Here is a 9,229-nt window from a genome sequence, read left to right as displayed (position 1 = left end):
GATGCTATAGGAGATTCCAGCACAGGATGGGAGGGAACTCAAGTCCTAGGAAGTCACTTCTCTCTTGCTTCAGGACTGGGATTCTGCCTTCATCATTTTAGTGGCCTTGTGGTTCCCATAGAGGCCATCAGTGAGGAAAATGAGCTCTGTACAAATGTCTTTGTCTTGGTACAGTCCTATGACCCAGTTAACAGTGACAACAAGGCAACTCTTTGGAGATGTGCATTCCTCCTTGCCCCAGCTCTGGGAAAGATGGCTCCCTGCCCGTGTTTCCAGCAGACAATAATATCATGGCTTCCAGTCCCTGATTAAAGGCCTCCCTGGGGCCTTCACTTGTAGCCTGTCTTCTTTCCCTACAGCCCCACCCTCTTCTACATTCCAGAATCCCCTCCCTCTTCCTGTTATTGTCCTGCTCCTTTCTGATAAGATTACATTTGTCCCTATGAAGAGGAATTTTTCTTTCCTGTACATTAATGTTTTTCAAAGGCACGCTAATGAAAAGATCTCTATCCTAATGCCAGATAATTTATACTAAGTGTTCAGGGATCTGAGGGAGGAACAGGAGGGCCCAGGGGGGTGTGGGTGGGAGGCCCTGATTTCTCCTTTAATCACTTATGAAACATTTGACAAACTATCACCCAGCTTCTGATTCGGGTTTCCAAATGCAGTTTTGTTTTGGCTACAGGGAAAGAAATTGCATTTTACAAGCTAGAGTTGATAGTTCAGCTGTAAAGGAGAAAAGAGTCAGAAGACGCGAGTTCCAATGTTAACTTTGCTACTGTGCTCAGCTGCGAACATATGCTTCGCCAGTTCAGATCTACCTTAGCTTCCTCGTTTGTGAAATAGAGCCATTAATCTACTTCGGGCTTCTTAGGAGGGTTGGTGAAATACCATGTCAACCATACTTTGTAAGTGGGAAATATAAACCTAAGCTACTTTGATTACCTAGACATATAAATTGTGACTTCAGGTGAGTTGTATGAAACAGGCCCTGTTAACGGTTTTAGAACATTCCGGCATCCTCTTCGTCCTCAAATTCAGCTCCCAGTCAGGACTCACTGACGCTTTGTTTAAAAATACTGTGGAACTCTGGTCAAGCTTTACCAAATGAAAAATGAACCTCAGCGATTATTTTATAGATGGCAAAACGGAAGCCCAGGACGGACAAGAGAATTATTCAAGTCGGTGCCTCTTTTAACAGTAAAGCCAGCACTCAAATTTAGCCCAGACTTTAGATACCTGGGCTGGGTCCTTACCAGTCAAACACATAGTTTCTTCTACCAGGAACATGATGATTGTGATTGTCCTTTAAACTCATGTGGGATCTAAACCAAATAGACCTTGGACCTACTGTGGGCTCCCTAGCATGAAAGAAAGGGGCTTGGGTTTAAATTTACAGCCTTTTGTACTTCAAGGCTGTCGCTGATCTGCCGAGCTGACTATCTTCTGGCCTATCTTCCTGTTTCTTTTGGCTCTGCTGATTTATACCTCTCTTGGCCCTGACTGAGCCACTTGGCACGCGAGCTTACCAGAAGTTGTGGCTGTACAGCAATTGGCTTTGGTCCATTTATCAGTGGCTCAGAGAATTTGACATCCGTTAGTGCGATGGCAAACCTTGCCACCCCACCTGGAAATAATAGAAAACTGTTTCCACCGAAGCGCTAAGTATGTAGGGAAAAGCCATTTAATTCATATAAAAATAAGGCTGGACATTCAAACACCCAGGAACCTTTGGGGAGAGAAAAGACAAGTCATTCTCAAACCTTGATGCATATTAGAATCATCTGAGGAGCTCGTGAAACATTTGGATGCCCAAGCCCCAGCCTAGACCAACCAATGCTTCCCCAGCTAGAACGTTCACCAGAAACATTTGCTGGGCTTGTTGAAGCAGATTGCTGGGTCCGTCTCACAGAGTTTCTGATTCAGTAGGTCTATGGTGGAATCTGGGATTTTCAGTTCTAACATGTTCCTGGATGAGGTTGAAGCAGCTTGTCTGGGGATCTCAGTTTGAGAAATATTTCCCTAGATCAAGTATTGCAAAATGTCTGAGGACAGGATCCAGACATCAGTACTTTTTTCTTTTTTTTTAAAGTTCCCTAGGTGATTCCAATGTGTAACCAAACTTGAGAACTACTGACGATAGAGGGGAATGCAGATACCAGAGCAAGTAGCTACGGTGGCTCATTCATACCTGTAATCTTCTCGAGACATTGAGTCCCGAATCAGAGTGCAGCCTTCTGGTAATGAGACGGCTAGGCCTCTGCTTCTGTGGATCATACAACATAATTGGAAGGACACTAAGAATGCACTGCACCGAAATATTCCTTCCTTTGCTCCTTTCATCCTTTCCCCTTTCTTAACAAGGGCCCTAGGCTTCATGGGGCACATTTGCTTATTCCTGTGCTTTAAAGACATCAGAAAGGCATTTCCCGATGGATGCTGGAAGTCAGAGACTGACTTCAGGTGCCCGTTTCATGCCTGTAGGCTGAAGACATTTCTAGCTAAAAGAACAGTATAGCAGGACACTGTAACCGTGAAGTGCCAGGGGTCACTGGGTTGGCCTTGTCATGGGTATCGGAAGGTCCATGCAGTCAGAGGAGGTAGGGCATGAGGAAACTCTGCATGAATGTCTCACCATCTGCAGTCAGTGGGATGATACTGGCTAAAATGGAAGGGGTGGGTATTAACCTGGTAGTCATTAATTAAGGATAGCTAATAATCAATTAATATTGATCTGTCATATGATCAAGTTCATTGTATACATTTTCTTCTTAATTTAATCGCAGTAATCATAAGAGACAGACATTAGGGTTCTATTTTATGGGGGGAGGGCAGTAAGATGCAGAGAGGGAAGGTAGTTTGCCAAAGGTCCTAAAGCTGGATTCCTACCTAAGTCTGGCCCAGCACATCACTGAGTGCCAGAGATTTCTGTCCAAAGGACACATCAGGAGGGGAAACGGCAGCAGCAGGGAGCTAAGGGGGGGCACATACTCAGGCTGCAACTGTTTTTGAACAAAGGAAGTGTTTAAAGAGGCTGGAGAGTGAGGCCAAGATGGTTCAGAAGACAATGATACCAACTTCGAAAACTTGATTCTCATTAGCCAAAGTCATTATTAACATGATGTAGTAATTTATGCATATATATAGTTGACCCCTGAATAACTCCGGGGGCCAAGGTTATTGACCCCCAGGCAGTTGAAAATTCACGTAAAACTTTTGACACCTCCCCTGCCCCGCCCCAAAAGAACTTAGCTACTACTAACCTACTCTTGACTGGGAGCCTTACCAATAACATAAACAGTAGACAGTATTTAACACATATTTTGTATATCTCTTACATATTGTATTCAGATGATAAAATAAGCTGCAGAAAATGTTAAGAAACTCGTAGGAAAGAGAAAGCACATTTTCAGGAATGTACTGTATTTTTCTAAAAAAATTTTGTGTATAAGTGGGTTAGTATGGTCCAAACCTGTGTTGTCTAAGGGCCAATCGATCTTACAGGCAAAATGGATTTGCAAAATCTGGAAACATGCAGCAACGACTGACTTGCAGCTAATGTTTTCTATTAGTAGTCCAACCTGAACATTTTTTATCTGTTGATGCGGATTTTTCTAAAATATGATTTTTAACAAGTGCATTTTATTACGCTGTATGTGTGTGCCAGATTTAAACCTATTGTAGGGGGTGCCTGGGTGGCTCAGTCGGTGAGCGTCCGATTTCAGCTCAGGTCATGATCTCACGGTTCGTGAGTTCGAGCCCCGCATCGGGCTCTGTGCTGACAGCTCGGAGCCTGGAGCCTGCTTTGGATTCTGTGTCTCCCTCTGTCTCTGCTCCTCCCCCGCTCACACTCTGTCTCTCTGTCAAAAATAAATAAACATTTAAAAATAAATAAATAAATAAACCTATTGTAGGACTTATAATAAAGATTCTATCAAATCCTGCATCTTTACTTATTTTTAATGTAAAATTCCTACAAATTGAATTGTTGGGTCTGGGATACACATATTTTTAAGGTCTTTGACACCTCTTACTAAATTGCTGGTTCACAGCACGCTACATCACTGAGCCGCCCCATGGACTGATCGTTCCAGGCTGTGCATATTCCTGGAGTGGCATGCATCCAGACTGGCTTGCTTCTGCAGGGGGCGCTGCTCTCAGATTTAGCTTTCTCTGACTTGAGAAACTACTAAAAATTATTCATTTCTGGGGCGCCTGGGTGGCTCAGCTGGTTAAGCATCTGACTCTTGGTTTCTGCTCAGGTCATGATCTCACAGCTCGTGCGTCTGAGCCCCTCGTCGAGCTCTGCGCTGGCATCATAGAGCCTGCTTGGGATTAGGTCTCCTTCTCTGTCTGCCCCTCCTCTGCCCGCATGCACGCTCGCTCTCTCTCTCCAAAATAAATAAATAAACATTAACGAAAAAAATATTTCATTCTCGTTAGCTCCCAACAGCAACTCTCCATAAATTTGTTGAATCTCTGATGTTTTTTTAAGGTTCAGGAATTTTCTGTATTTTTAACGAATCAAGACTATGTAGATTTCATATATATATCTGAGTCCAAAACACCTTTGTCTTCACAATAAATGTTGGAGAACACACAAGGAACTAGAAAAGAATGTGATACTTATACTGATAACTGCCTATTGTGCATTTTCCTTAAAGTGGTTTTTTATGTCTTGTCATTCTTATCACCGTTTCTAAAGAAAAACTCCTTTATCCCAAGCAAAAAGGCACAAGAGGTGAAGTTTGGCTTCATGAATAAAACTCATATTCCTAGGCCTAGCAAAGAACTCACAAAAGTGTCTCCAAAAAAGTTTTATTTTGTTAAACTAGTTTTCAGCCTCCATTGTCAAAGGGTCCCCATTTATGCCAGTCTCAAAAACACACTGGATATTAATGCTTTTAAATACCAATTTGAGGGGCGCCTGGGTGGCTCAGTCGGTTAAGCGTCCAACTTCGGCTCAGGTCATGATCTCACAGTTTGTGGGTTCGAGCGCCGCGTCAGGCTCTGTGCTGACAGCTCAGAGCCTGCAGCCTGCTTTGGATTCTGTGTCTCCCTCTCTCTCTGCCCCTCCCCTGCTCATGCTCTGTCTCTCTCTGTCTCAAAAATAAATAAAAACATTAAAAAAATAAATAAATACCAATTTGATAGGTAAAAATAGTGCCCATGGAAAATTTGTTCTTTATTTTAGAGAGAAAGAATGACAGCAGGAGAGAGGGGCAAAGGGAGAGAGAGAAAGGATCCTAAGATGGCTCCACACTCAGCAGGGTGCCCAGTGCAGGGCTTGATCCCACGACCTTGGGATCATGACCTGAACCAAAATCAAGAGTGGGACGCTCAACTGACTGAGCCACCCAGGCGCCCACCCGTTGAAATTTTTTATTGGCATCACATCTTACTAGAAAATAAAAAATATGTGTGTGTGTGTATATATATATATATATATATATATGTGTGTGTGTGTGTGTGTGTGTGTGTTTATTTAACCAAGTAGGATTTCTACAGATTTATCAATTCTCTATTACCATTGTAATGGAAAACGTTGGCTTAAATCATAATTCAGACTTACTAACACACTTAGCCACATTTTCTCTTCATGCTTCTAATAGCCTCCTTCTTTACGAATCCTGGACTTTCTGACTTAGAACTCCCAGATACTGTGCGTGTGTGTGTGTGTGTGTGTGTGTGTGTGTAGTGGTGGGGAGGGGTTCTTTCCCCAAACACTTTGTGTTTTGGAACTAATGAAAGGAATATTTTCACTTTAGGAAAATCCGCATTTCTATTTGTGTCTTCATTTTCTTACCTTACTCCACCCCCTTGTTAACCACCTCATTTCCCAATTAACCTAGGCATCCCTGATTCTGGGGGTGAAAGGCGAAACAAAGAGCTGTGCAGACAATATATAATACCCCCACGAGGGCGTCAGAATTTGACAGCCTTCAATAGGTTAATTTTTCAAAGTGGTAAGCTGATATTTCTGTATAAAATGCACATCTGCGGGGTAAATGGTATTAAGTGTTGGTGAATTATGGTCTCAGCCTAGGGGTCACTTGAGCTTCAGTGCTACAAGCACCTTAATGCTTTTTTGAATGAAGGCTCCACTAATTGCTTCCATATGATTCTCCCCTTGTCCCTCCTCCCAGCCTCCATCACTGTCCCCACCCCCTCCCCAATTTTGCTTTGGCACACACAGGAATAATGAGCTATGAAATTGTACCATGTTGATTGGAGGCTGATGTTGGAACAGAACCTGCCATTTTCCCCTGGATTTGCTTTGACTCTTGAAGTTCAGACAGCTTTGGGGTCAAGTCCCAGAAGCCATAAGTCCACCCCCCCTTGCTCCTTACTCCCCCATTCTTTTAAACCACTGGGAGTGTGCACTTAGACTGTGAAGGGGCAGACAGACCATTAATTAGCTTGACTGTTATGCTGTCTGGTGGAAGCGGGATCTGAGGGCATTTTAAAGGGTGTGTTGGCATGTTGATGGGAAGGAGAGAGGGGAAAGGGGTGTAAGCATTTCCAAAATATGCCACCGAAGGATCCCCTGGGTGAGCCTCGCTGGCCCAGAAATGAGCCTTCTGAGGTTTGCCTACTCCCCAACACAGATCACCAGGCAAAGTCTGAACACCGGCACGCTGAAAAGAGGAACCAGACAACTTGGGCTGGCCTCCTGGATGGAGGTCAAATTTTAAAATATTGTCAATTTACCTAAAAGAGGATCAGCGGGAGACCTGGCAACAGGCAAATGTTTATAAAGACGAAGAAACCCTGTGTGGATCACGCACCTATCGCGTGCCAGGCACCTTCTTAACCATGGGGCTAGGGCTCTCATTCACTTGGCTTCCCTGGGAGGCAGGTAGGGACACACCCACTTCTATGGGAAGAAAAGAAGGTTCATTACATCAAGCAGCTCGCCCAGGATTACCACTCAATCTTACAGACGGTGGATCTACATCCACACTGGGATCTATCTACTTGACTTCAAAGCCTGTGCTCTCGGCAGTTGAGCAGTACATGGACTCGTGTTCCCGAGTTATGCAGACCCACCACTCACAGGCTGAGTAGCCCAGAAACACTCAGTTTTCACATCTGTAAAATGAGGATGGTCTTTCCATATACCTTACCTAGCTATTGTGAGATAAGATAGGGTAAGTTAAGGATGCACGTCCAACAATTAGCATAGTGCACCTTTTGAGCATTCAGAAGATGTTAGTTATTATTAATCCTTGTTTTGGTTGTTATCACTACTTCCGGTTCCTCCCAGAAACCACCGATCACCACTACCTCCTAATCCTTGAGACTCGGGAAGGCCTAGAGCTCCTCAAGCCAAGCTACCCTTGACTTTAAGCCCAGCTTCTTTTCCTGATCAGTGCAGCCTGGAGTGACTGTGCCCTCTCTTGAATGGCTCTCGCGTAACCTGCCTATTCTCTTGGCAGTAGGACGCACTGTCCTTTCCCTTTAATTGTATTTTCATTTTATAGCTATTTAATACCCCCCATATTTGTAGCTTATTCTCTTTAATTGCATTATGAACTAGTATTTTCATTTTATAGCTACTTAATGTCCCCCATGTTTATGGCTTCTTCTCCCACTAAATTGTGGGGGTCTCTGTAGGGTAGGGGGTCTCACGTTTCTTTGAGTTTCTTAGTGCACCTGGTTGGAAGCCATGCCAGCATTGCTGCTCCAAGAAAGTTCGAGAATTCTATCTTATAACATTTTAATAAAAAGTATAAACTAAAGGAATTTGGTAGAATTTGTTTTTATCCCCCATATCTCTGGTCTGGTATGGAGTCTGTACCTGGCTGGGCCACTCAGAACCACCTGCATGTCTCAGGCCACTGTGACATCAGTATGACTGCTAGCCTCTAGATGCGAGCCAGTATTTGGAGTTCCCTTTGAGACAATTAGATGTAGTTGGGGGGAAAAAAACCAGTTCGACAAAAGATTTGACCAAACAAAATGTTATTTGTTTTTAAAGGTTCTCTTCTCCTCACTATGCATTTGACTCATAGCCTCCCAAATGGTTGACACGTATCTATCTTTGCCCAGCACAAATTCATGCTGAATGTGCTTATAGTCAGGGTTCTTTCAGACACATTTTACAAAAGCTTAACAAAAAGCAGCTTGAGTAAAAAGGATGCTAGAGATGAACTGAAAACCAAAACACAGCTTTCAGGGGTCTTAAAAACTGGAATCCAAACCATCTTCTTTCCCTGCCTCCCCTCTCCAATCTCTCTCTCTCTCTCTTCATTCTCTCTCTCTTTATTTTTCCTTTTCTCTCGCTCATAGATATACTCTTTTTTCAGCTCTGGGATTACATTCTTAAAGATCTATAATCAGATAAGAAAGTTTCTCCAGCAGTACCACTTAGAAAATTACTAGGTGGAATTCTGATAGAAACTGGCATGGGGAATATTATAATTAGCATAGTGTAGGTCCCATGCACCCCACCCCAACCCGTGACATAGTCAGGCCAACTTTACTGCCTAATCACTCAACAATCTTAAGAGGCAGCTAGGATAAAAGGTTAAACAATTGAATGTTATTAGATTATTTTGCCTTGCCCTTATTCATTATGGATTTATTCAACAAATATTTAACTGGGCACTGAGGAGGGAATGAACAATAGCCATGGTTGTGACCCGTGGGTAGCTAACATTTGAATGGAGAGGAGTGGCCATTAAAGAATTCCTCACAACAAAGGGACGCGTTAGGGGAGGAAAAGTTCAGGGTGCTCCAGGAATATTCCACAGGAGCTCCTAAGTCCGGGAAGGGATGGATTCCGGGAGGAAGTGAACTTCAAGCTGAGATGTTTGAAGTGAATTATAGTTGGCCTGGTGAAGAGCAAGGGAGAGAACATTCTGTGCCTGTGAGAAGCCTAAGTTACGTTTGTTTGTGTTCATGTCTTCTCTCCTCTTCTGCCCCCTAAGAACAAGATCAATGATCTTGCTTGTTTTTGTGCCTTTCCAATCTTCTTCAATGGGGCATTTCCCAGAGTTCGTATTCACAGTGATATTAACATTTATGTGGTAACTAATGTAGGCCAGGTACTATTCTAAGTGCTTTATGTTATTAATTAATTATGTTATTAATTAATTGAATGCACAGAATAATTCTATGAGGTAGAAAAATTTATCAACAGTTTTCTAAATGAGTAAATGAAGGTACAAAGAGCTTAAGTAATTAGTACAATGTTACAGAGCTTATAAATTCTGGAGCCAAAATT

This window comes from Lynx rufus, unplaced genomic scaffold, assembly GCF_022079265.1.
Source record: "Lynx rufus isolate CCGP_SWC_20201006 ecotype Redwood Valley unplaced genomic scaffold, mLynRuf1.p SCAF_9, whole genome shotgun sequence".
Classification (NCBI taxonomy): Eukaryota; Metazoa; Chordata; class Mammalia; order Carnivora; family Felidae; genus Lynx; species Lynx rufus.
The sequence above is the reverse complement of the archived record's forward strand: the minus strand, read 5'-3'. Positions refer to the sequence as shown.